At 41.5% G+C, this 7,670-nt stretch overlaps 1 non-coding gene and 1 pseudogene across 1 annotated transcript; both read left to right on the top strand.

Annotated features, from left to right (window-relative positions):
* Window positions 1-853: 853 nt before the first annotated feature.
* LOC132357204 (heat shock-related 70 kDa protein 2-like) overlaps window positions 854-7,670 on the top strand; it is a 63,938-nt pseudogene continuing 57,121 nt past the window's right edge.
* On the top strand, window positions 4,122-4,194 carry TRNAL-CAA (transfer RNA leucine (anticodon CAA)). The gene has a single exon. It is a non-coding gene; the product is annotated as a tRNA-Leu (tRNA).

The following is a 7,670-nucleotide window of genomic DNA, read 5'->3' as shown; positions in this document are numbered from 1 at the left end:
TGATTTACTACCTCAGCACTGACGACACAGACATTTATCTGACCTACAGTCCTCATGAGTTCTCTTAACTCTAATCAATTCCCAGATCATTCACATCAAATTTGGGCGCGTACATAACTGCAGGTAATATTAGATGTCAGAATGGAGATAAAATATTTACTGTGGATAGTAAATTTCCATGGAAAGAGTGAATTTTTGTCTGTCTTGCTCTCTTGCCTGCTTTTAGTCCAACTTCTACGTGTACTTTGCCATACTCAATTGTACCTTTCTTTACCTTTCCTTCTTGCCTTGCAGTCTGTCTGGGTTTTGCTTCGATACCTCTTATTAAATCCATTTCCTCCCTTCAGTATCAAATTGCTTTGGTTATAGCCTTTTCTTAAATAACCCTAGTCTCATACTTTCAACCACAATTTGGAGATACCATGTTTTGGATACCATCCTTCAATTTGCCCTTATTTTTCCAAATGTAGTAGTTTTATGTTGGCAGACTATATAACTAAAGGTAACTGTAGTCACATAAGATTTCTCAGTTTTGAAAGTGCCTCAGAGGCCATTTATTCCCAATTCCATATATGGTGCTTGAATACCTTTTGGTCTGTGCTTGAATATCTCGACTCATAGGAGCTCAACACTTTGGGAAGCAGCTCATTGTAACACGGGACAGCTCCATCTGTTAGAAATATCTGCCTTACTTCTGTCCACGTAGTAGCCCTTTGGAGGGTTGAAGAGAACAGTGTCATTGTGTCCTACCTAAATCTTACCTTCTCCAAATTACATGGTCCTATTCCTTCCCAAGTTCCTCATATGACGCAGTCACAAGTCCCTTCACCATCACTGACTCTCTTCTCTGGTCATGTTGCTGGTTATGGCACACATTGCACAGATGCCTACTAGAGCTAATGGAGAATACTTGTACTATTACCTCTTCATTGCACAAATTTTGCTTCCGCCACCTAAACTTGCAGTAACCTTGTTTGAAATTGATATTACACTAGTGATTCTCAAAGGGTCATCCCTGAACCAGCAGCATCGATATCAGCTTCGCCCGAGAACTTGTTAGAATACGAATTCTCAGACTGGACCCCAGGCGTATTGAATCAGAGACTGTGAGGGGGAAGCCCAGCAAACTGTTTTCACAAGCCCTCCTGGTGATTCTGATGCATGCTCAAGTTCGGAAGCTGCTGTACTCTTGACTGAGAGTCAACCCCCTAAATATCTCTTCCATGTGCTGCTTCTGTGTCAAACCTCTGACATATTTGGCTTATGTTTGCCCAATTCTACTGCATTTCATTAGATTCATTCCACTGCCTCATTTTGTCAAATGCTTGTTGGATTCTGATTCTAGGAGTGACATCACCAAATGGCGACATAGGTTCTTTCTGACCCTGCTCCCCTCACAAGAAGAACAACTAATCATGGACAAGACACCACTGAGAGAATTCTAGAATACAGGGGTGAGGCTGCAGCAACCCCCTGTACCACACAGACCAGACAGACGGCACTAGGAGGGTTAGAGGGGCGGCTACACGGGCGCTGCGTAGCCCTCCCCGGGCTGGCAGAGCGCCGCACCCACAGGATTCGGAGTCTGTTCTACAACATACTTGCTAACACTCGCAAATTTGGCTTTCTGTCAACTGCAATTTTGATAAACTTGAATCAAATATTTATTTTTGAAAAGGTTTCATTTTTCTGTAGACAAAGCTATGTTCATAATTTTCCTCAGAGGAGAAAATATGTTTCTAAGTCACAGAAGCTGACAGCTTCTGAGGGGGACTGTGTTGTAAGTAGGCTCTTGTGTTCTGATTCACTTACTTGTGTGGAGAAACTCGAGCTTGAGGCAAGTACCGGAGAAACACGTTAATGGCTCAGAAAGAGGCAGCCCGCGGTCCAGAATGGGCCTTTAGTCCACGACGTGAACAGGGAGCGGTTCACCCAGGCTTCCTGCAGCGTCACCTCAGACTAGCTCTATGGTTCTCAATCAACCCTGACTTCACTGTGGAATCACTTAGGGAGGTTTAGAAAATAGTGCCCCTAAGGATTGGATTCACTTGGTCTGGAGTCAAGCCTGGATATGGATTTTTAAAAATTAGTTTCTGACGGAAGTCGAATGTGTAGCTGGGGTTGAGTGAGAAACACCGAGATAGAGATTTCTAGGGACTTCAGCATTTAGCTGAGTGAGATGGGAACCACGACAGAGTTTGGAGCAATGGAGTGGCGTGACCTGACTCACGGAATGATAGAGTAACTGGTTTCCCTGCTGAGAAGAGGATAAGATGTGTGACGCAAAAGAGATGCAGACAAAGTGCTCTGAGCATTCACAGAAATGAGAGCTCGCCGCTCAGGGCTGGTTAGGGTGTCTTCATAGAGGAGTAGGCTGTGAAGTAGATTTTGAAGCCTGGCAAAGTAGACACATGAGAGAAATTCCAAGCATATGAAACAGCATGAACAATGTGGGAATATTTGCAGAATGGCAAGGACTCATGGCTAGTAACACTGTAAGTCCGATACAAGAAGACAGGTGCATTGGGGCTATATCTTTGTAGGTCTTAAGTGCCAGGCTCAGTGTTTTAAAGTTTTTACTACAAGCTAAAAAAAAAGCAGTTGAAAGCTTTTGAGCAGGAAAAGGACACTATGGAAGCTGTTTGACTATTTCCTCCCAACTATCTATCTCCCCCACATCCAATTGCTTATTAAAAATCACGATTGTGGACTTCCCTGGTGGCGCAGTGGTTAAGAATCCGCCTACCAATGCAGGGGACACAGGTTCGAGCCCTGGTCCGGGAAGATCCCACATGCCCTGGAGCAACTAAGCCCGTGCGCCACAACTACTGAAGCCCACGTGCCTAGAGCCCGTGCTCCGCAACAAGAGAAACCACCGCAATGAGAAGCCCGCGCACCACAACGAAGAGTAGCCCCTGCTCGCCACAACTAGAGAAAGCCCGCACACCGCAACAAAGACCCAACACAGCCAAAAATAAAAATTATAAATAAATTTATTTTTAAAAATCTAAAAAAAAATCACGATTGTATCTCTGACATTTCTCCCAAATTCATCCTCTCTTGTTCATGACTACTATCACACCCTCTTGGCTGAAGTCACCATTCTCTAAATGGACAGTGGCAACCATCTCCTCACTGGCATGCCTACATATGCTATGGCTTCTAGCTAATCTATGCTGCCTACAGTATATTTTTAAAGCGTAAGTTTGAGCATATTTGATTTCTTAAAATTTGTCACTGGCTTCCTACTCTCCTGACTGTTGCCCTTCTTAAATGGTGTAACTGAGACATTTCTCCCAATGAAAGAGTATGGACACATACTCCCATGAGTTCAGTGGTTGGAAAGGCCTGCTTATCTAAGTGTGAATTTTCTTTGAAGTTTCAAGATTTATCTTTGCGATGCATGTAGATTCTGCACTCTACTTTATATGTCAATTGAATATACGCATTTTCCTTATACTCTTCGTATAAAATTGATGTTTCTGCAAGATACATCAAATTTGCACGTGAGCTTCAAATATAACACTGCACTGTATTCCTTTTGTATCTCATTGCATTCAAGACTGTTTCATTGGTTCTAAAATTCTTCACCAGCTTTTCTCCTGTCCCCCAACACACACACACACACACACACACACACACACACACACCCACACACCCTAACCTTCCTTTTCTCTTTACCTTACCAGCCACACGGAAATTCTTAGTTGCGTTGTATCATAAGAACTCCCCCATGTTGCTATACTTTTCAAAACCATTATTTTCAATGGCTCTATAATATTTCATTGGCCATCCTCTACTGTTGAACATTTAGGTCTTTACAATTTAGAGAGGTTTTAAATTATCTTCACGTGTGAGTGTGTGTGTGTGTGTGTATATATATATATATATATATATATATATACACACACATATATATATATTTACTTTCTTTAGGATAAATTTCCAGAAATGCAATTACTAGGTCAAAAGCAATAAAGAACTTTGTGATTATTCATACTTATTTCCAAATTGCTTTCCAAAAGTAATGTAAAAGAGTACTGGCTTCTCTGCCCCTTACCCTTCTCAAAGTTCTTACTAGTACTGTGGATTAGCATATGAATTCACAGATCATAAGGATTTCCCTGGTGGTCCAGTGGTTAGGACTCCATGCTTTTACTGCCAAGGGCCTGGGTTCAATCCCCGGGCGGGGAACTAAGATCCTGCAAGCCATACAGCCAGCCAAAAAATAATAACAATAACAGATCATAGCTTGTATCTCATCTTTGTTTTAGTGTATTTTCTGATTCTTTGGGTCATAATATATGTTTGTTTGGTATTTTTTTTTTGCCTTTTAGAAGTTGTTTAATTTCCTTTGCCCATGAGGAAAAGGAAAATGTGTGACCCAAAGTGTGCCACTTTCGCATGTGGATTGTTTTGAGTTGAAGACAATTAAGACCCAGCAGACTCAGGAACAGCCCTTTTTTTTTTTTTAATTTTTAAAATTTGTTTTCTGTTTTTTTTTTAAACTTTTATTGGAGTATAGTTGCTTTACAATGTTGTGTTAGTTTCTACTGTACAGCAAATGAATCAGCTATACGTATACATATATCCCCTCTTTTTTGGATTTCCTTCCCATTTAGGTCACCACAGAGCACTGAGTAGAGTTCCCTGTGCTATATAGTAGGTTCTTATTAGTATCTATTTTATACATAGTATCAATAGTGTATATATGTCAATCCCAATCTCCCAATTAATCCCACCGCCTGCTTCCCCCATAGTGTCCATACGTTTGTTCTCTACATCTGTGTCTTTATTTCTGCCTTGTAAATAAGATCGTCTATACCAATTTTTTCAGATTCCACACATATGCATTAATATACGATATTTGTTCTTCTCTTTCTGACTTACTTCACTCTGTATGACAGTCTCTAGGCCCATCCACGTCTCTACAAATGACCTAATTTCATTCCTTTTTATGGCTGAGTAATATTCCACTGTAAAAGCTCTTTACCTCTCCCTTAATTGCCTAAAAGAATTTAGATAGAGGGCCCATACCAGGAAGATAGCAAGTATCAATGATAACATTTAATATCAGAAAGACTTATCTGCATGGAACGGAAACATCTGTTTACCAAACATTTGCTCTTCTCATCTTCCTGTGAATTGTTTTCCTCCCCCTCTCCTACCCCAGACCCCTACCCCTTCTCCTTAACTCTGCATGGCATGTAAGCCTCAGTTGCCTGACTCTTTGGGTCTCCTGTCTTTGGGGATCCCATAAGTACAAAATTTGTTTTTCTCTAGTTAATCTGTTTTATGTCAGTTTGATTATTAGAACAGCCAAAGAGCCTATAATGGAAGAATGGAAAACTTTTCCTCTCCTACAGTTTTGGCGCCCAGTGTGGGGCTCTCCACTGGCTGGACGCTGCTCACTTTGGGGCTGCTGCAGCTGAGAGATGCTGGGACTGCTGACAGGAACCAACAGAAGCTAAGAATTCTTACCATGACAGTCTCTTGGATCTCTGCCTGCATGGTCTGGAGGAAGCGAGACTGGTAAGGGTCCTTTTCTCTCTCTAAATTTAGATTAGCAGGAGAAAATATTTGTGTGAGCTAGTTTCTTAGGTATAGCAACTCTGGTAAAGATTTGTTATGAGTCCTCTTGTTTTCTATCGTTCCCTTTCCTCCCAGAGGAAGTCTTTGTTTTCCTTTGTCTCTGTCTTTTGTGTCATTTGTCATACCGTAGGGTAGAACACAGGCATAGGTCCTATAAGCCTGTTGTTCAAGCTGGCCTCAGAAATTGGTAAGTTCATGCTTCCCACCAGATCGACATCTGTTTAGACAAACTTTGGAGTAGGTCCCCTGTGTAAAACCAGATGAGATTTTCCTTTCACCTTGTTCTATGTGCTGAGAGCTTGGCCTTATGACGAGTAAGAATATTGTCTCTGGTTTCCACCAGCCAGAAGATGCAAGTACCAACTTTCATTTCGGTGGCTAGTCGAATACATTGGGATTCTGAGATGCGAAGTCACAGCAGCATTCTCTTTGTTCGGCTGTGCCAGCTGTCAGGAGAACTTGTCATAGGGGGTCCTGGTCCCCAGGGGACCTTTGTTGTCTCAACCTTCATTGCCTTGTAGTGCTGGAAAAGTCCCATTCCAGTAGCACCCACCAAATGTCACAGATTAGTGGGTCTGTGATTGGAGGTGTCTCACATTCTCATGGGCAGCTGCAGACACTATTTGCACTACACCATTCTTAGCACGTAACAAAAGTCTTTGCTTTCTTAGGCTAACCTGGGAGTGAACTTTCTGGATCTTGTGAAGGCTGTGTCTTTTGTACTCTCCTTTGAGATGCCTCTTGGGTCCATGTTAAGCCATATAGAGACTTATTGATTTGAGTCACTATTGAGATTAATATAAGATCCTACTTGTCAATGGCCAGACTATGGACGCCTTGAATTGGCTATATTTGAAAGAAAAAAGTTTTTAGAGAGCTCTCATCCTAAATAAGTATCTTATTTGTACCTATGGAAAGGCTGAATTAAAAAGTGGACACAGAGGAATATGATGGCTAGTCTTAGGGACTCCCTTAATAAGATGAAAGAACAGAAATTAGAACAAAAACTAAAGTCCACGTCCAATGCATATCGTCCTTCTTAAAATCCAGCCGCATCTCCTCAGCAAATTCCCTTAGCTCCCAAACTCCTCCACCTTCCCCAGAAAATCCCTTAAAAACCCAGCTGCCTGTTTTAGCTTCCCTTTCCCTACAAGATTTACAGAGAGCACTTCAGCCTAATCTCTAGGCCCAGGGTATACAGTTTACTCATGTAAAGGGTGAAAGCCAGCAAGTAAATTTAGCAAAAACATGGGGATGGACAGTAAGACTCACTTTCTCTGCCAGCTTCAGGCCTTCCTATGCAATGTTCTTTGTGGATGTATCCTGGATTCCCTACGACAAAGAATACACATCCTCTGGACAGCAACAGATCTTTTAAATTGTAAAGCCCTTTTACCTCCACTTATAGAAGATCCTACCAAATTTAGAGAGGAATTAGAAATATTAGTGGCCATTCACAACCCCACTCATAAGGACCTTAATTGGCTGCTGAAGGATATTTTTCCCAACCATAATTACACTATAGTTAACAGACAAACCAGATGGCTTCCTGGGGAAAAACATCTCTCACAGAGGAAACCGATGACCAGAAATTCTCCCAGGCCCTCCTACAAATGATCAGGAAAGAGAACAGCTGGAAACCAATATTCAGGGGCTTATAGGAGCAATAGTAAATGCTTCCCCTCATCTAAGGTGAATTGGTCTATGGTTAAATTGTACACTCAGAAAGAAAGACAGCATCCAAAGGCCTTTGTTGAATGCTTATATAGACTTTTCAACGCATACTGCATTAAACCCCAAAGTTCCAGAACATAGAAATCTTTCCATTTCTGCCTTAGTAGGAAATTTTCTCCCTGAAATAAAAAGGCAAATTCAAAATAGTATAGTTGGGTGGGCTAGTCAACCTCTAAGTATTATAATGGAAGCAGCTGCCCAATTCTTTGACGATAGTTGCAGAAATGAAGGAGGAAAAAAGGAGTTAAAATCAACAATTCTTGGTTTGCAATTTGAATCTTTAGAGGAACAAAAGCATAACTCTGAGAGGAACTCAAAGACCCCTCAGATCCTTTCCTATTTGC

The sequence above is a fragment of the Balaenoptera ricei genome, chromosome X (genome assembly GCF_028023285.1).
Source record: "Balaenoptera ricei isolate mBalRic1 chromosome X, mBalRic1.hap2, whole genome shotgun sequence".
NCBI classification, from domain to species: domain Eukaryota; kingdom Metazoa; phylum Chordata; class Mammalia; order Artiodactyla; family Balaenopteridae; genus Balaenoptera; species Balaenoptera ricei.
This window is presented reverse-complemented; position numbering and strand designations above follow the sequence as displayed.